General features: G+C 36.6%; 1 protein-coding gene across 1 annotated transcript in view; it reads right to left on the bottom strand.

The window, feature by feature from the left end:
* The window catches only part of LOC121737844, a 166,810-nt gene that overhangs the window by 144,126 nt on the left and 729 nt on the right, over positions 1 to 21,955 (bottom strand). The window lies entirely within an intron of this gene.

The following is a 21,955-nucleotide window of genomic DNA, read 5'->3' as shown; positions in this document are numbered from 1 at the left end:
TTGCCTGAGCCCAACGATGAGTCAGGTATGCCAAGAGATCACCAGCCGAGCGACCCTTACGGAACCCGTATTGTTTGTCGTTTAGCAATCCCTGGCCATCCAAGTATCGAAGAACCTGGCTATTGATAATGGATTCCATTATCTTCGAGAAGAGAGAGGTTATAGCGATTGGTCTGTAGTTGGAAGGATTTGAGCGGTCACTTTTTTTGGGGATCGGGTGCACCAAGGCTGTCTTCCAGGAAGCCGGGACGATGCCAGTGGAATAGGAGAGCCGAAAAAGACGCGTCAAGACCGGAGCCAACTCTGGAGCACACTTTTTCAACACAATAGGCGGAATTCCGTCAGGCCCACTCGACTTTTGGATATCAAGTGAAAAGAGAGCTTTTCGCACTGAGCGCTGATGAAACCGAATATCCGACATGATGCTCGTGCATCGCAGTATGGTTGGCGGTTTCTGCCCCCCGTCATCCAGGGTCGAGCTTGACGCAAAGAGCTTGCCCAGAAGATCGGCTTTGTCCTTTGCGTCCTGGGCCAACGATCCATTTCCTACGTGTAGGGATGGTAGGGTTGACTTGACATAGTGATCTATCAACGCACAGCCTAAACCACTGGATGGTTAGGGCTGAAATTTGGCATGCAGGTAGATTTAATGACGTAGGCATCGGTTAGAAAGGAATTTTGATCAATTCTACCCTCAAGGGGATAAAATAGAGGATGAAAGTTTGTATAAAACTTTTTCAATTTTAAGCCGATTGGGCTGAGACTTTGATATCTAATTAATAATAATACTTCTTATATGTATACTATAATAGTATTAAATATATTATTTCCGTTGTCTGGTACCCTTACACAAATCCATCAGGTACTTACCACGGGGCCAGACTGACGTGGTGTGAAGCGTCCATAGATATTATTAAAAAACAATCGGAAATAATGATTAGTCATTGCATTTATTTAGTTTTGGTTTCAGTTAGGGTCTACACACACGGACCGCATTTCAACTGCAATCCAACCGCAAATTGCAGTTTGAATGCAGTTGACACGACTGCAAACCAAACAGTTCACACGACTGCACGCCGACTGCAACTGAACTGCAATCCGACTGCGCGTTTGGTTTGCACTTCTATTGCAGTCGTCTCAACTGCATTCAAACTGCACTTGAACTGCAATCTGCAGTTGGATTGCAGTTGAAATGCGGTCCGTCTGTGTAGACCCTAAGGTACAATAATTTTTATCACGTCAAAATGTCTTCGGTGGGATGTTATAATACTTTCAAGCGTCCACACAGTAAAGCAAGCTTTTGTTTTTATAACATTCATAAGGATTCAAAATTCAATAAAAAAAGAAAATATGCGTATTTAATTAATATACAGCGAATACACCTATCGTTTAAGCTCTCGCGCCCTCTTAGGGCGACTAACCCAAAAAATCAAACATCGTCCTTCTCTCTTCACACTCACGCCTTTCATGTGCCAGGTGAAAAAGGACGACGCGGATTCATCGCCAAATTAGTTTTTTCTCAATAACTCGATAAATATACAAAATTTTAAAAATCCGCTAGGTCGATCTCTTCTATGTGTTAAAATATTAACTTATTTGAATGCACGGTTATGGCAATAAATTAAAAATTCGTGAAAATTAGATGCATCTTTGTGATTTTTTTCTATCGAGAAAATTTTAAGATATCGTGTTTTTGCTCAGATCGAATTCTCGGAAATATAATGTAGTATCTAATTTTAGAAAATTAAATAATTCGGGGCTTATTTTCAAGTATAAAAATTAATTAAAAATCGACACTTTATGGTTAGTCGCCCCCTTAAGGAACAATACCCATTACCCATATCAAAAAAACTATGAAGTTCAAAGTTCATCTCATGACTTGGACTATAGTTTCGAAAATTTTAAAGTCTTGGAAATAGCTGGAAATACACTTCTTATTTTATGAAGAGAATGCTACGAGAATGGTTATTTCGCTGCTTGTGATTGTGAAATAATATTGCATTCCGACTTCCGAGAGATGCTTCGTGTCGGCAGGCGTCAGGGCCTGCTTTGTGCTCGAGTCGCCCCCGGCCCTAAGAGATGTATGCGCATTGTATGACTGTAATCTGTATGTATGAAGCATCAGCCTTTGTGTCTCGACTCTACCTCCTCGAATAAGCAGTAAGCTTATCGAATAGTATGTTATTTCAGCAAAAATAGATACCGTACTTAAAAATTAAACTAGATGTCAGTTTAGGTAATACTAGCTATTTGACCGAGCTTTGTATTCGATAAAACACAACTAAAATGACATTTTCTAAAAATTCGTCATTCTTTCTTCACACTCACGACCGTCTTTCATTTTACCAGTTGACAAAGAACGAAGCGGAATCAGCGCGAATAGTTTGTTTAACCGACTTCCAAAAAGGAGGAGGTTATACGTTCGTCTGTGGATATTTTTTTTTATTTTTATGTACAGGAACCTAGGTAATTAATATCTTAAGCTGAATAATAACTCAAATATGGTAAATATTCTCGTATGGGCTGCTACGTTAGCGAGATAACATATACATGGAGATATTTGTTACATAAATATTATGTTTCATTATTCATAATTATGTTTTCACATTTACCACAATTTTAAGAAGTATAACACGGTCACATTAATTAGACGCATGGTTTCATGACGTCATTATGGAGCGGGCATGTTATTGCATTCCAGCGATGCGTCAAGTGTTGTAGATCAGGATATTATATTATTCTGAAGCTAAAAAGAAGATACGCGCAATAATACTTCTTCTTCTTCTTCTTTTAAAAATGGCCGCCTCGGTGAGTTGCCAATATCAGAGTGGCTTAAAGGACTTTGCTCTATGTAGCGAAGGTCTGGTGAAGTAACAAGACTTATCTTGAACAATATTCAATTTTTACATTTTTGTAATATGACGTTATGTTTTCTTCTATTATTCAAGGTAAACCATCGCTATGACGTTAAGTCAAAAGAGTCAGATCTTCCCATAAAGTTAATATACCTAGCGGAATAGAGCAACAATCTCGAGCTGTGAAACGTAACCGAAATTGGTTTCATCTGTGTGTAAAAATATTTGTGCGTATACACTTACGCAAGCATGATTGAACATGATTTCTATGAGATTAAATTGTCAACGTGCGGGGCGTGCCGACTGGACGTCAGAAAAAGATTGCTGCTGTCATGTATCACACGTCTCTTTTTACCACGCAGTGTTACTGATAGTGACATCTCTCTTGCTCAGGCCTTTGTTTCTCTATTCCGCTAGGTATATTAACTTTATGTATCTTCCCAGACGGCTAATGTCAAAAATGTTTGTATCAATTACACGCAAAAGCTTCTTTGGTCAGTTTAACGTGGTTTTCGGTATAATTATGGTATGAAATGTGTCTCGAAAGATCTACGCACAGACTCACGAGCAATTTATTATTTTTATGAGCCCTAAATTGTATTATTATAGTTCCCACAAACGTGACTGGGCAAATTTATTAGGTACAGCGCCAGCAGGCTTTTAAACGAAAAAATGAAAAATTATACCGTCTCATTTCTTGACACAGGATGCAGATATAATTTTCTTTTATTTGGTATTGCTCGGAAAACATGAAAAATGGATGTAAGCAATGTACAAAATGTACAAAATGTTTGTCCTAGCTTTACTCATTATAATATTTTATAGCGTGGTTTAACAAAGATTACCTAGGCTAATATTTTTATACCTGTAATATTTTTGCCCTTACAACCAAAATACCCAAATTAAAATGAAGACTTTAAAGGTGTAGAAAACTAAAGCTCCCTATAAATTCTTAGAAGTCTCTTGAATTAGAATTTACGTGAACTCTCCGACGTAAACTCACGTTACTCACGTTAGTTACGTGCCACATACGTTCTTATACGATTCACTAAACAACAACGTAAACGTTACCTCCGTTACATTTTATTCTTAGCACCGCATGTTCAACATAAAGCCGTCACAAGTTTTGTAATATCCCCTTATATTGTTTCCTTGGGGGTTGAATGAAAGTATACGGACGCAATATGTGGACAATGGGCTTAGTTATAAGTTTTTCAAAGAGAGAGATTAGGTCGGCGACCGGTATACTGTAGTTCTACAATTTTTATGTAGGATAAAGGCTGGCCGCATACGTTTTCTGTATTCGATTTCCTAATGTGCAATTTTACGAATTAGAATTCCGTAAGAGTTAAGCTTCCGTCCGTTAATGTCCGTTTTTTTCATGTGTGACGCGCCGGCTTGCACTTGAAACGTTGCGGAATTCGTTCCGTTCGGAAGAAAGCGAGTGTGCGCCAGTTATGTATTTCTACTGATTCCATAATTATTATGCATTCTTATTTCCGAATACGGAAATCATAAGGAAAACGTGTGTATGCAGCCAGCCTAAGTGCGTTTGTGCACTATACGGAATTTTACCGTCCGGCGTTCATAACTTTCACGTTTGCGTAAAATGTAAGAAATCGGAACGCCGTACGGTAAAATTCCGTGTAGTGCACAAACGCCCTAACAAAACCTCCCTCCAGTACTTTTCCAATCAAAGTGCGAAATGGTACTATAGTAAACATTAATTAATGTAGCGTTAAAAATAATAGAGCTACGACCGCACTCGGAAATTTTTATGATAAAATAACTATAATTTAATGAAGAGTTTGACAGTTATTGTATAATATGGGGCTCAACTCAAAATCTTAATTAAATTACTGTCTAAGCACACTATGCCGCATTTCCGTCGCGGCAGTTCGGCTTGATTCCGCCTGCAATGTGTTTTAAATTACCGATGACACGTCACCATGCCGAAATTCCTTTGCGTTATATTGTATGCGTTTGACATTGCTGACGTATATATATACAAGAATTGCTCGTTTAAAGATATAAGATATTGCTTGAAAATTGATATGCTGCAGATTAAAATATGCTTTATAATTAAAACGTATTGATCGGGACTTAAGGCGACTTATTCAAATAGTAATGCTACTACAAGTACATACTTTTCCTCGACATTTCTTTGCTAGAATGCTTTAACTGCTTCTATCATATAAGCATGAAAAGTTATACTAGCTTAAATGGGCATTGTCCAAAAAAAACATAATATGTAATTTTTATATTTTTTTCTCGTTAAAATAGGGTATTTTAAGAATATGAATTAAATAATTTTGAAAATCATTGGCTAGTTTTTTCACAATAATTTTTTAAAGTTTCGCTCTGACGTCATCATCGGCGGCTAATTGACCTCTGCAGTATGTTTTAAATTTCCTTTCAATGTTATTTATAATGGCTGGTTCGTCAAATGCAAGTTCTCATTATGTGAAAGCTGATACGAGAAGCTTACCAAAAGTTCGAAACGTAATGTTGGTCGAATTTATTGCTAATTTAACGCCATTGAAACAAATATGTTTAACCTTTGTTTGACCTTTAAAACAAAGGTTAAACATATTTGTTCAAAAATATAAGTAACTAATGGGTATTTTTTCACTATACAGAAAAACGATCACTGACCTTATTCCTCGAAATATTTTTGTAATGAGCAAAATAAAAAAATGGACAATCCCCATTATATATTTTTATTTTTCAGTCATTTTGTAGAATGTATATTCACATGTTACGTAATTTAATATGGTCGTTGCATAATCTTACAAGTAATAGATGCGTAAGATAAAAGTTATTTTCAGGTCTCTCGCCACCCGCGTCGGTTATAATATCCCAACGGCTTCCGAGATAAAGTTTTTTTCTTTACCTTTTTTAACTGTGTTTTTTATCTTTTCTATTTTAATATTGTATTGCATATAAAGCACTCATCTTACCACACAACTCAATGTATTGACTATTGTATTGAGTAAAAAGTTTTTTAAAATTTATATATAAAAATGTCTTCTAGTTAATTTCATTAGTTTTAAATGTCTTTACTGCATAGTTGTAAGTTTTTCTTGAAAAATAAATTATAAAAATAAAACGAGAGTGTTTCCGTGCATGCGCACACACTTAAAATTAAATTGTAGGATCCACAGAATACCAGAGAATCGGAATCCTTTTCGACGGTATATTCGCATAGCACTGCCTTACACTACTAAGACCTAGTCTATCAAGGCTAATTTTAAGTTTTTTTATGTCATTATTATTATTATCATTTTTTACCTTTTATTGTTTGCTGTGTTTTTAATGTTTAATATCTGTATTTAAGTGGTAGTATGATGTGAATATGTGTTGATTTTTTTTTTATTATTGTTATATCCATCCGCTAAAATGTGAAAGTGTAGTGGTATATGTACCATAATTTCATTTCTTGTATAATATCATAATATATTTTATATTATGATTAATATTCGGAAGGAAGAAATCCTGAAAAATTAAAATTACCCTCCACGGGGCCGGCGATAAGTAATTAATTAGGCCTTCGTGTTCCTTTCACTTTAATAAAGTGGCTAATGAGAAGGTAAAAGTTAATTTGGATTGTAATGTATTATGTATTACATAAATTAACGACATTAATTATTTAATATATTCCCTCACTAATAAAATACCACACACCGTGTATAACAACGGAAGGCTCTTTAGCCAAGACGTTTTGTTTATCGTTTCTTTCGCCGATCAAAATGTATAGAATTGACATAAGCGTTTGATAATAATATTATGACGTTGACGTTCGACTCGTCTAATGCCAATTCCATACATTTTGATTAGCGATTCTGTAGAGAAGCGATAAAGAAAACATCTTGGCTACAGGCTTAGGTTAGGACAAACGTTTTGCACGGCATTCGGATAAGCTAATTTGTCGGATTATAGATTACTCCATATATTTTTACACATTACACCACCTTATAATCATAATGTTAAGGTTTTATCTGAACTACAAATCATTTTCCTAAAGCTAGGTACTTATCAGTGAGCTGTAACTATGACCACAATAGACATAACGACCAGTAGTTCGACTGCAAAGAGACGGACAGGTTTCGATATCTGTCAAATTCGTCGGGTTTCACTAGGATTATGAACGGAATGTGCCTCGCGCTGGCTGATATAATTTATTTTTAAATATTTAAAATAAAGATTTCAAAATTAGATTCTGTCAATTTTAATCGCATGTGCCAAAACATAAACAACAATACGACCAAAGAGGAACACGTCCAGCGAATATGTCATAGTTTTAAATTCGTAGGTGACAAGTTAACAACCCTAGCGATTTTCGTCATAATACGTCAAATTTAAAAATTTCAACATCAGTTCTAAGACGGCGTACTCTATCTCTGTCTACTCTGCTATAACCATTGGATGCATTTAAAAAAAATGACGTACCTAAATAAAGATTGGGCAAAATAATGTTTATGTACCTAAATTAACCAGTGATAGGCATGTCGGATTACAAGCGGCCCCTGATTAGCCAGGGGCCGGATTAACGAGGGTCTACTGTATTTGTTTTTTTTTTTATGAAATAAGGGGGCAAACGAGCAAACGGGTCACCTGATGGAAAGCCACTTCCATGGACACTCGCAGCATCAAAAGAGCTGCAGTTGCGTTGCCCGGCCTCTTAAGAGGAAATAGGGTAGTGGGGGAGGGGAGGGAAGAGAATAGGGGAGAGTAGGGAAGGGAACAGTGTAGGGGATTGGGCCTCCGGTAAACTCACTCACTCGGTGAAACACAGCGCTAGGGCTGTTTCACGAAGGGTTTTCTGTGAGCCCGTGGTACTTATAAGTTTTGTTATATTCTGTATAATTTTATGGAATATGGAATACTAAAACCTTAGATGAATGATTGGTCTCGCGCGTGCGCTACGACCGCGCGCGAGACCAATCATTCATCTAAGACTAAAACCATACATTGAAAAAGGACTGATATTGTACACAAGTGAACACTGAATTCGAGAAATTTAGGCCAGAATTTGTAGCCTCACGCAGATAACAGAAATTTCTGGAATACAACCTTTACCTACGCTGAATTCCGAGTAGCTAGACATCTGACACCTGGCATAGCCGAAAACAAACTGAATTCCTAATATACAGGGTGTAAGCTTTATAATGTTTTAGGGTGTGTACTGTGTTCGTGTTTCTTATAAATTTACTTTTTGAAACGTATTTCCTTATCGCGCGTTGCGCCTTGAACTAGACTGAAAAAGTTGTAACGACACTTTTTTATTAGTAGGTACCTGCATGGTAGGGGCAGAGGGCGTTGATAGTATTCCTGTGCGTCAACTAAATGGAGTTTTTTGAGAATAAACAGCGACGCGTTGTTAGTATTCCTGGGCGTCAGTAGATGGCGTTTTTTTTTAAATAATTTTTTGAGTGTATAATATAAATACAGGTTTTTGGAACATTAGAAATAACTTCGTTCCATTCGGGTGTCCCTTGACACCTCTCAAGTTTTTTAATTTGGTATGGACAAATTCACGTTGGGCCATTTCTCATAGAAACAAAAATACGTGTGGCACTCGGGCACTGCCGCGGTAAAGCTATTGCAGCAATAGAGAAATTAAGTTATATTGATGCCTTAAATGTATCGTAGCTCTGTAAATAAACTCTGTAACTTTTCGGCTTAAGCAACTAAGTTGTTTGAAAGTTTACTAGATTTTATTTTCAGAAAACCTAATCAGATTAAAATATCAAACCGGGCAATTGTGTGAGAAATATAATTGGCCGACAATTTTATATTTATAAAAAATAAGACCGAAGATAATATACCTAAGTCTGAGGCTCAAATTTAAATATTTCACGAACTTGGTCTTTGACTTTCAAAGTCAACGACAAATTAAACAATCATAATTATGTTTTGCGTGTTCTGTTTACTCGCGCGGGCCTCTTTTTGCATAAAGTATGCATGTATTCGGGTCACATTTTGTAGAATCGGAACAAATTTTTTGACACAGTTACTCTTCATTAGTTTTTATTAACCCCCGACAAAAAAGAGGGGTGTTATAAGTTTGACGTGTCTGTCTGTCTGTCTGTTTGTCTGTGTGTGTATCTGTCCGTGGCATCGTAGCATCCAAACGGGTGGACCGATTTTGATCTAGTTTTTTTGTTTGAAAGCTGACGTAATCGAGAGTGTTCTTAGCTATAATTCATCATCATCAGCCTGCTCAGTCCTGGACAATCAGGGTTTATCTGGTTCATGAAAGGCCGTTAGCAACTTGTCGTTTGATGGGTTTTATATTTCATTCTAGTTCGTGATATTTGTGAATATACAATATACGTATACACATAATAATGCAAAGTTGACCTGGTGCTGCAGCATCACCCGGTAATCAATAGGATATCCAACTCCTCGCCAACTAAGAGCAGAGGTTTCGTGTTTGGGCTCATTTTAATTGTGACAACCAGTAAGAAGTAGATAAAGTATAAACAGTCAATATTTACATGCTGCTGCTGCAGCATCACCTGGATTCTATAGAAACCGAGCTTCGTATGAACCCAAAGTGGAGGTTTCATGTTTGGGCTCATTTTAACGGCCTCATGGAAAAGTACATTGATAGATGGTAATCATGAGAATATGATTCTGTTGATAGGAATTATTCTGCACTATAACCAACACAAGTATAAAAAGTATGAAATAAAATTAAAAAATTTAAAAAACCCCCGCCAAAACAACTTTAAAAAGTAATGAAATAATATTTACTGCCTTTAAGTTCAAATAATTCCTAACTTGTGTAAAGTTATATTTTAGTGCATAATTGTTGTCAAGGTGTGTCGGGGGATCGCTAATGTAGATGTTTAATTTCACTTAACAAGTTTAAGGATCTGAATCGAGATAGGTAATCAGCGACTTGGCGGTTATAGGTTGTAGTTTACTTGGCGGTCCCCCGACACACCGTGAAAACAATTACGAGTATGGACTAAAATATTACTATACACAAGTTAGGAATTATTTAAACTTAAAGGCAGTAAATATTATTTCATTACTTTTTAAAGTTGTTTTGGCGGAGGTTTTTTTTTAATTTCTTAATTTAATTTTTTATTCGTAGTATTTGTGGTTATTTTAAACTGTAACTTTTAAACAACTAGATGCATCAGTTTATTCTTCAGATATGAGAATAAAGAGCCAACTATGAAGTTCTAGATAGCAAACAAATAGAGTTATATAAGGAATTCAAACCACTCTGAGGGTTACATTTAAGAGGATACACCAGGGGCTAGAGAAATGAAAAAAAAGTACGTGTAATATCTATAGCTGTCTCCCTTACCTCGAGCCTCGACCGCAGAACGCGATAGAGACAAATGCAGAAAATCCAGAAAATCAACGATTCGTTGTCCCCTGATTCCTTCTCCAAAACTTAACCGATCTAAGTACTTTTTTCATTAAAGATTAAAAAAAGGCTTGAGCTGTGTTCCTATGTTTTGCTTTTTTTGTATAATCTAGCCAAATCTGTTTTCTGGACGTTTGAACACAGCGGAAAATCTGGCCATTTTTTTGGGTTTTTGATCGTTCATATCTTATTTAATAATTAAATTATGAAAAAAAAGAAAACATAAGGACATTGTATTAGTGGTCGTAGATATTCAGGAAAAAAATTATAACTCTACTAGCATTATCCAGGGAGGAAACAGGGGACAACGTTTGTATGGAAAAAAGGGCGGTGTGGACTCCTCTTAAACAACCCTACAACAGCTACAACTTCGTAATTAGTGTGAATTAAGGGCTAAGACGTGGGACATGGCTTACCTTTCCACCTAAATGACCGAAATGACCATTGACATGGTAAATATTTTACCACTTAGCCGCTAACTATTACGGCTACAAGTTTTAGGCTTACAACAAAGATTTATCATATTGGTGACTGACTGACTGATTAACATAGTGATCTATCAACGCACAGCCCAAACCACTGGACGGATCCGGCTGAAATTTGGCATGCAGGTAGATGTTATGACGTAGGCATCCGCTAAGAAAGGATTTTGATCAATTCCACCTCCAAGGGGTTAAAATAGGGGATGAAAGTTTGTATATAATACATAATACTTCTTAACGCGAGCGAAGCCGCGAGCAAACGCTCGTAATAAAGCTGATTACCTACTTACTTATAACCATTTCGTATAGGTTATTATTAATTGTTTGTCGAACTGAAATTGTTTATGTATGTACCTGCGATCTAATGAAGATTTGGCAAAGGGAAAATTCTTAAATCATAAAAATAAATTAAATAATAATAAATTTGACGTAGGAGAGCCATGCTTCGGCACGAATGGGCCGGCTCGACCGGAGAAATAGCTGCTCCCACACCGGTTTCGGTGATGGTGGCCGGTTTCATTGAAACCAGGCCAGCTACGCAGGAGTAATTTATAGTGTCCAAGTGAGTGCGCAGTACACAAGAGCACTCTCTATTCCTTTACTTTCATAACCCAGTGGGACGGACGACCGACACGACTGGCGAGAGATCAGGCGCAGGACCGACTTTTTACATGCCCATCCGACGCATGGATCATCTTACTTGTCAGACAATCAGGTGATCAGTCTGCATTGTCCTAACCAAACTTGGAAATAACATGTTTCCAACGCGGGAATCGAACCCACGACCTCCGAGTCAAGAGCCGCGCTCTATACCACTAGACCAGGGAGGCGTTATCTATCCCCTACCCTATTCCCTTCCCTACCCTCCCTTATTCCGTTCCCTTTCCATCCCTACATTCCCCTATTACCCTACTCCCTCCTAAAAGGCTGGCAACGCACCTGCAGCTCTTCTGATGCTGCGAGTGTCCATGGGCGACGGAAGTTGCTTTCCATCAGGTGACCCGTTTACTCGTTTGCCCCCTTATTTCACAAAAAAAAATGTCTGAATTATTTTGTAATTTTCAGTGCCTGCTAAAAGCGTGTTGTTTTTTTAGGTTTTTTTTAACTATTATTGTATGTTGTTCCTGGCTTACACGAGTAGCAGTGGTGGGAATGTGAGGTGGCCAATGCCCGTTTAAAAAAGAGGTATAACCTAAATCTGTAGATGCTCTCATATTTTCACTGCACTATATTATGTGTTACAAAATATGTTACAACTAGCTGTTGCCCGCGACTTCGTCGGCGTTAGCACAGTAGATCACATCCCAAGTATTATTTATTGTACAAAAATATTCAATATACAGAATTCACTTTCCTACGATTTTCTTATACAGGATGGTACAAAAATAAGTGATAATACTTTAGGATGTGTACGTGTTCCTTGTAGAGAGTTCACTGTGAAAGTAGCAGCGCTGAAAGACCAAGATTTTTTTTCACTTTTGTATGGGGAAACTCGTGACGCTCGGACCCTTACCCATACAAAAGTTAAAAAAAATTTTCGTCTTTCAGCGCTGCTACTTTCACAGTGAACTCTCTACAAGGAACACGTACACACCCTAAAGTATTATCACTTATTTTTGTTACCCTGTATATAGATGTTCCGCGCGGCTTCGTCAAAAACCGACAATGGTACGGATACGTGTATTTAATATATTGGTGATATTAATTGTCAAATAGGCAAAAAAGGCCAATACTTTGTCAAAAATACCGTCTACGGCACATGGTGCCACCATTACATTTTAATTTTATCGCAGGACACCACGTCTCTACTCTGCACTATAATACTTGAATTTAGGCATTGACATTATAAGAGAACTCAAGAGCCTTTAAAAATAGATGTTTGAACATTTCATCATTGCTTGATGAACTCCAAGCATATACTGCAGTGGGTGACAGTGGTATACTTGGAGTCAGTTGGAGTAGTAATCTCAGATAATCAGTTCTCATATCATGAAGGTGTATACCGGATCCAAAGTCACTAAGCAGAACGCATTGGTCTTCACAGAAATATCTAAAAAGAGTGAAATGATCTTTTTTAACAAAAAATAAATGAAATATTTAAAAGAAGAGTAATTAAATAACTATTTATATACACAATCTTCATAATTTTGAGGTCGGCACCAGTTCCAAAAATTAAAAATACGTTGTCATAGAACTCACGATTCTTAGCTGAGCCGACTTCTGTGGACTAGATCCACAGACGATAATGTGCATGATAGGATTATTATTAACCTCCAAGCGGGCGCGCGCTATTTCGTAAGGCAGTGGTAACGCGTAACCTAAAAGACGTCGTAGGTGAATTTGAGAAACACAACACTTTTCATTCAACATTATTTATTATTTCATACATTCTTTTTAAAAGTAATTAGTTCACACAAAAAATTAAATGTATTTTAGCTTTTTGTGTGAACGTAAAAACTTAGTTATAAAATCCGAATCCGGTGACCTTATCTTGTGTGAACAGGTGCAGAAAAAGTGACCGGAATTTTATGTTCCAATTTTTTCTTCATATAACAATAACACTCGATGTTATCGGTCACCGACGACTTAGTTTTATAAATAAACATAGAATTTGCCTCAATTATATGAAAATTACATAATATGAAATTATAAGAGAGGCGCGCGGAGTCTTTTCGACGCCGGCGCCGAGACCAAAACAATTGAGCTCCTTGCTGCAAAGAGGGTGCGGAGAGTAAGTGTAAGCTATTTATTTGGTAGATAGATAAATTATGAAAAGCTACTGGGAGAATGATACGGATTCAACGAGAAATATCGATAACATCAGCGAAAATGTATTGAAAGGAGTCTATTCGACGTTGCGCGAACGCTTGAAGTTAAAAAAAATTTAAAACCGACTTCCAAGTGGAAACAATAACAGATCCGAGCGCGGGCGATAATACGCATGACAGGAAAAGCACCCTTACAACCTCGAAATGTATTTTCCCGTGGTTGACCCACGCTTATGAAAAGGAAGAAGATATTGTGACGTTAAAACTTTTAACAGCATCCTTAATTGCAAATGTTCATGTTTCACAATGATCCTCGAAAGTATTTTTATTCCTCATTAATATCCTCTTCCTAATTTCGACGCTCCCTTATCTCACGATCTGCTTCAAAGTTGTACGAACGACAAAATTGAAATCCACAGAATTTCATTTTAATTAACAAAATATAGGGTATATTTTGTTAATTAAAATTAGAGGGAAATATTTTTTTATCTTTGCTCTTAGTTCTGAGCGTGGGTGATAAGATAGATTTCTATATTATAGTAAATAATCTAATATAGAGGCCCCATCTTGGCGCCTGTAATAATATTTTTACAAAGTTTTTTTTTCTTTTTATGAAATGAGGGGGCAAACGAGCAAACGGGTCACCTGATGGAAAGCAACTTCCGTCGCCCATGGACACTCGCAGCATCAGAAGAGCTGCAGGTGCGTTGCCGGCCTTTTAAGAGGGAATAGGGTAGGGGATTGGGCCTCCGGTAAACTCACTCACTCGGCGATACACAGCGCTAGCGCTGTTTCACGCCGGTTTTCTGTGAGAACGTGATATTTCTCCGGTCGAGCCGACCCATTCGTGCCGAAGCATGGCTCTCCCACGTATGAAAAATGGAATCATCTATTTTTAACTCTTCTGTTTCCTAATAATATATATTGGTTTAGTTATAAGCCGACCGCTGATTTAATATTGGCATAGCACCGTTGTAAAGCTTATACAATCAAATTTTCTTATGCAGATGGCGGACTTTATACTTCGGTCGGGTTATGTCAAGTCATGTTAGTACTAAAATGACTTATATGCTACGAATAATAAAAACTAAGGAAACGTAACTCCCATACTATTACCGTTTTAAATTTGGTTCCTTTCGAACTGTCATGTAACGTCAGCTTTACTTGGTATTACTGGTATTGAAATGCGTACCTGGTACACTTTTTTGACAAGTAGGTATTGTAGGCTGAACATGTTTTTTGACGGAGTTACTTTTCCTTAGTTTTTATTATTCGTAGCTTATATTATGTCATACTTATGATTTTGGCATAACCGACTAAATTATGTATGTTCCGTTACCCTTATGTGCTAATCAATAAACAATGCAGTCAAACATGACGTGATGCGGCCTCCCTAATTTGGCTCATAAGGCTGCGTTTCCACCAGAGATGTGTTGCGAGGAATGTGTTTTTAAGATCCAATAGAATCGCTGTGCTGAGCGAGGTCACGTCAAGCTCACGTCAATGAAGCGATTCTATTGGTTCTCAAAAACACTGTCCTCGCAACACGTCTCTGGTGGAAACGCAGCCTTACAGGCCTATTACGAACGTGGAGGGGGGCAATATAGACGCATATTCTGCTAACTAATAATAAATACATTTACATTAGTGGTGGCAAGCATGTTATCAATCATAGCAAAACGTGGAAAGGGAGCTTCAGGTGATCACATCGAAGCGACCCAATTTCCATATCAGACAATCAGCTCTATTTACCTTTGCTTGAAAATCAGCAGATATTGGTTGAAAGAAAAAGTGATTATATTAAAATTTTGGTTTTGCCTATAAACAGTTTATAATATTTATATCTGTATTTTTTGGAATTAATGATGAACCATTCAATCATATTATATCTATAAATATGGATATTTAATATTATAATTAATAACAAAATACACCCTTAACTCTTAAATACACCCTTTACTTAGCATTATGCTAAGTACTCACATACGTCCAACGTGTGGACCGCAAAACTAACAGCTCGAAGGCTCGCTTTGAGCCGGCCTCGATGGAATTAAATATGTCAAATATGTAATTTCCTTCCATTCGGAGTAAAACTATCGAGCAAAACCGTATGCGAGTACTTAGCATAACAATGTAATACTCAGCATGTTGTTTTTTCGCAAAAGATTACTAAACACCTTCGACAAGTTATATTTATTTTGGTACTAGTAGTAATAAAATATAATCGAAGTATTTCCTTTTTCGAAGTATTTCCTTCACAAATAAGCTATCGCAAAAATTCACGCTGCAAGTATTCGCTTCTGATTACTATTCGTGAAACTAACAAAGCATTTGAGTGTAGACCGTATTATTTAATGAAAAATAATGTTTAAATGATAATACTTTAATAGCTAATAGCTATATTAAAAGGAGGAACCTTAAAATATACCTTCTGAATTACGATCAAGTGAAGGTAAATCCAAGACAAAATAAAACTGTAATACTCTGCAAGGCTCGTGACTGAAAATAAAACTAACGCCATCATCTACGAATCGATACTTGGATAAAATTGTTGTTTATCGGTGCTCCCTCACCAGGAGCATTCGCTTGTAATGTAACGTTACAGAGTCGAGCATTACATCAGTGAGGGAGAACTGAGCATTACAATGCGCACCTTGTAATGCTCGGATTACGATGCGCACCATACGTAATGTGTAATTTATCTCGGTTCAACTTCTAACATTAATGCTTTATTTTATAAAATAAGGGGGCAAACGAGCAAACAGGTCATCTGATGGAAAGTAACTACCGTCGCCCATGGACACTCGCAACATCAGAAGAGCCGCAGGTGCGTTGCCGGCCTTTTGAGACGGAATAGGGTAATAAGGAAGGGGAGGGTGGGGTAGGAAATAGGTAAGAGGAGGGTAGGGAAGGGAATAGGGAGGCCCAATGCCTCCGGTAAACTCACTCACTCGGCGAAACACAGCGCAGGCGCTGTTTCACGCCGGGTTTTCTGTAAGCCCGTGGTATTTCTCCGGTCGAGCCGGCCCATTCGTGCCGAAGCATGGCCTTCCCACAAAATGCTTCGTGACAGTGAAGTCAACTTACTATGGAATGCTCAAAGTCGAATCTATAATATAACATTACAATTTACACGTGAATGCTCCCGGTAAGGGAGCACCTTATCAAATAAAACTGTATAGGTTGTCGTTTCTCAAATAAACCCGTTTTATTATAAACTAGTGCTCGGCAAACTTTTTGTGTTCAACGTACAGGTAGAATAATTAATTTTTTTGGAGGAACACCACAATTAATCAGAGGACAGGGGTGCTATGAGTTCCCTTCGACGATCGTCCTGAGATGATCGCTTTTTTGGTTCCTGTAAACTAGGAATATGCAGGTACGATGACATTTTTTGGGGCAATACCAACTTCTGGCCACGGTTCACCAGTGTGCCGCCGGAACACTTATCTAAACGAAAGCTGGTATTATTTGAAATTATGAAGATTCTTCTAATATGCATACATACCTCATAGTAATGTCATCCTAGAGCCATCCTAGGGTTTTTTTGTTTGTAAAAACAAACACACGATTGTAAAAACATAATAACTTCTTATAGTTTTATTATGGCAACAAAAATGTTTTATTTCTGAGTAAAGATACAAATTTTTTCAGATTGTCCGACGTATTGATCGACCATCGGTTCGGGAATTAACCCGGCGAGAATTAGAATCAGCGTAAGAAACTCGCACGGGACCACTTATTCTTTTAAAAAATAAAATTTACAACTTAATCTATAGAATTAAAAAGTTTGTAAGTCACAAATCTACTGCCTTCTTCATATCGAAGTACGGCGGTCAGCAGGTAGAATTTCTTTACAGAAGTCACAAAATAATGTAAAATATTATACAGAAGCAAACAGCCATCCTACTCAGAGGATGAAATCATTTACATTATATTATTAATGTAGTAGGCTTTGGCACACAAACGTTCTTTGACTACTTTTTAGGGTTCCGTACTCAAAGGGTAAAAACGGGACCCTATTACTAAGACTTCGTTGTCTGTCCGTCTGTCCTTTCGTCTGTCTGTCTGTGCGTCGCCAGTCTGTATCTCTAGAACCGCTATAGCTAGACTTCTGAAATTTTCACAGATTGTGATATCTGTTGCCGCTTTATAGGATTTTCACAAATATATGTGTACTTTAATAATTAATAATAATAGTTAAATAAAATAAGTAATCCCATACAAAAAACATAATTTTTGGCCTATTTTTTTCCTCTATAACGGTACGGAACCATTCGTGCGCGAGTCTGACTCGCACTTGGCCGATTATTTAAATTTGTAAAAGCTTTGTATATTTTTTATGAGTTTTATTATTACTAAGCAACAGAGAAACAACAAACACTGTAATTATATAAGAAGGATTGATTCAAGATTTAACCTTCTCAAATATTAATAACAAAATTATTGGAATTACGGAGAATTTACTCGAAATATTTTGATCGTTATACAAAGCTCTTTGAACTTGATGTTGGCTAAACAAATTATATAAATAATCATTTAAATTGTTATGTTGGTAGGGCGATTATACTCCTCGTTAAGGTTATAGTTATAGTAGCTGTTGCAGCTCAAGCCGGCGGTCGCAGGTTCGAATCCCGCCGTTGGGACAAAAAGTTTTCAAAGTTCGGTCATGGATGTGTATTAAATATTATGTGTATAATATAATAAATAAAAATCTTAAATATAAGTATGTACAGTATAAAAGTATTAAATATATTTCCGTTGTCTGGTACGCGTAACACAAGTCCTTCAGGTACTTAGCACGGGGCCAGACTGACGTGGTGTGAAACGTCCATAGTAAGCGATTACCACTGACCATAAATCTTACTTTATAAAAATCTCGTGTGTCCTGTCACAGTTTTTGTGTTTCCTCCAAAACGGCTCAACCGATTTTAATGAAATATTGATGTGATCCGACCTAATGACGTTGATCTGTCAACTGTCTAGCAATCAATTTCCTCGATAGTACATTCGTTAGGCCTGAGAAAAGGTTTTTATCTACTTTCTATATTGATATACTAAAAATAATTTATATGGCAAAAAAACGTTTGCTGGATCAGCTAGTAATCTTAGATATGAAAATTAAAAATGATTTTTATTTTGTAAGGGCCTGTTTCATCACTTCCTGATAAAGTGCCGAACAGGCTATCCACCACTTAACTTGAAAGATGAAGTGTGGAGAATCTGTCAAAAAAGCGGTGAATTTCGGCACTTTATCAGAAACAGGCCTGGGTCGCTAGAACTTGGATGAACTGATTTGGCTTATTTTGGTCTCGAAATATTCGTGGAAATCTACGGAAGGTTCATATTTGGAAGGAATTGATACGAAGTTCACTGGGTCATCTATTACGAGATATTATTTTATGAGATGTCTTATAGAGATGTTCCAAACATGACTTTGGCCGACTAGCCGATTAGTCGGTTGCAAATAAGCCGACTAATCGGCATATGATAAGGATCATAGGCTATTTTTGTGGACTAATTTGTCCACCACCATTTGGACCACATGAAGGCACGTGGTCTACTTCCAAAATAGCTCCAGTAGTTCGTTGGATAAGCCCTTTCAAATAATTTCCCCCGTTTTTTTCACATTTTTCTCTACTTCTTCGCTTCTATTAGTCTTAGCGTGATAAAATAGAGCCTATAGCATTCCTCAATAAATAGGCTATCTAACACTGAAAGAATTTTTCATATCGGACCAGTAGTTCCTGAGATTAGCGCGTTCAAATAAGCCCTTTCAAATAATTTCCCCCCGTTCTTTCCACACTTTCCTATATTTCTTCGCTCCTATTAGTATAAGCGTGATAAAATATAGCCTATAGCCTTCCTCGATAAATGGGCTATCTAACACTGAAAGAATTTTTCAAATCGGACCAGTAGTTCCTGAGATTAGCGCGTTCAAACAAACAAACAAACTCTTCCCAATTATAATATTAATAATATTATAGTATAGATACCATTATGGTTGTCTGGAAGAGACCGCTTAAAGCGGTATGACCGCCAATTTGCGCTCTTCCTAAAAATTGTTTCTCTTTCGCATTTTGTATTTTATTATGTGCAAATAAAAGGTTCATTATTATTATTATTATTACCAGTATAGTTATATACTGTATACTTATGAACGCTATACTATAAAAATATTTACATACCGTTTAAGAAACGCTGCCTTTATTTTTGATGTGATGGTTCTAATTTGCCAAATTACAGTTATTCGCTTTATAAATAGTTTTATAAGTAAGCGGGTACTAGAAAAGACAGTATCTTGAAATATTTCAAGCTAGCTTGTACAGTGCTAATATCGTCATGAGGCATGAAGCGTTTGATTCGTAACAAAAAGTTTTAAATAATTAATGCGACTTTCATGTGGCACATTTAAAATTTATTTTTGTTAGACCGATGTTAATAATAAATGAATCCAAAAAGTAACCAACTCGTGGCTTTTGGAAGAAAATTAATTTCGTTTAATAATTTAGTATTTTGATACATATCTAATTGTCGGAGTTGTATTATGATCTGAAACAGTGTCCTTCGACCTTTTTTAAGATGCGACCCCTCAGCTGGTATGAAAAAATAATATTTTAAATGTTTCTTATTATTTGGTTCTTAATTATATTATTTGTTAACAAAGACCCAAATAAAAGGAAATATTATGCACCTCTCGTGGTAAGCCTAATGATGCACTATCAGAGAAGTTGATTCATAGGCATTACGAAGATGACGGACCTACGTAATTTGGTCGCATTATGTCAAACCCAGCTGGCAGATCGCGGCTAATATTGAATTGACATGGAAAAACCAAATGACGTAGATCCGTCAACTGTCAATAAATCAATTTCTTTGATGGTACAATACACATAATAATTATCTATTCATACCAACACTAATTTTATTTTCAACTATTTTTGAAGACAGTTAAGATGTGTACTACTACACTTCTAACATGCCCCTAACTTTTAGAAGTTTATTTTCTATGTACAAAAATTCTACCTCTACTATTGTATTAAATATATAGATTAATAGGAATAGTTTATTTGCTTCGAATAGGTTTTGAAACTACTAGGCCCATTTTTATGAAATTTGGCATGGTCTAACCAGGGGTTCCCAAAATGTGCGCCGCGGCGCCCTGGTGCGCCGTGGAAAGGCAAGAGAAGTGTCGTGAGTCAATCCTCTATCATTATCCGTAACCACAAATATTGTAAATTAAAATTAAAATATGAATTATGCAAAGCATGCAGATGATTAAATGTTTATTAACTCTTATTTACCTGCTTAACCTAACTATAATCATTAAAGGTGTTTATTTATGTATCTTTTTCTAAATAGCTAGGTAGAGTAGGGCGGCGCAAATTATTGTGACGTGTAACAGCGCGCCGCAGGCTGAAAAAGTTTGGGAAGCCCTGGTCTACTACAATGGTCATACTCGTAACTCATAGGATACTTTTGGGCCAGGCCACAACACTGCATTGCGATGCGATGTCGCAACACAAAAATTTCATATAGTATAGCACTCTTTACATCGGAAGTTTCACGATGCGTTCTGCGGCGTCGTAGATTTATACGATGCGACGCCGCAACGCAGTGTTGTAGTCTGGCCCTTTATCGCGGGAAAATCTACGATTACTGTGGGGTGCTTTTACTTTTAAGCAGGTGAAACCGCAAGCGACGCCGTTGGTTCTAAGTTATGGAAGGAATTCGGGAAGGGCTACAATTTACAAATTTAACAATAAATAAAAAATACATTTTTGTTACTTTCAAATATACATATTTGAAAGTAACAAAAATGTATAAACGAAATTCATAATTGAGATGGAACTGAAACACAAATATACTAATGAGAGACTTTATGTGCCTAACTGCAACACTGTACTAGTCTAGTACCTTATTTCATCAAATTATGTATATTTCTATTTTTATATTTTTTTTTCAAATCTTTATTTTATAAAGCCATATATCATTAAGAATAATGATAATCTTAATGATGTATGGCGTTTATAAAAAAGGAATCTATATATTAATACGTGAGCCAAAAAACGGGGAAACGTAGGTGAATGAAATTTTGCACAGTTATAATTTACATGGTGAAGGAGTGCATCGAGCTAATATTATTTTGAAATTATGCTTTTATCATAAAAAAAATTAACAAATGAAACATTACACACACTACAACACACACACCAGGAAAAATGACATATTTTTGAGTGACAAGCCTATACATACGAATTATACTCTTATTTATGGTTGCAGTCTGTTGACAACAAGGTGACAAATTGAAAATGGATTATAGTTTTTTTTATTGAATTTTAGCTACTATTAGACAATGCTTACAGGGCCAGTCTGAGATCAGCTGAGTCCCAGAGACAAGAGTTGAAAAAAATATGATAAAGTCAATATTTTGTCCTAATGTTGTTGAAACTAAGGTCGAAT

The sequence above is a fragment of the Aricia agestis genome, chromosome 2 (assembly GCF_905147365.1).
Source record: "Aricia agestis chromosome 2, ilAriAges1.1, whole genome shotgun sequence".
Lineage (NCBI taxonomy): Eukaryota > Metazoa > Arthropoda > Insecta > Lepidoptera > Lycaenidae > Aricia > Aricia agestis.
Note: the sequence above shows the minus strand (reverse complement) of the source record. Positions and strands in the feature narration are given on the sequence as shown.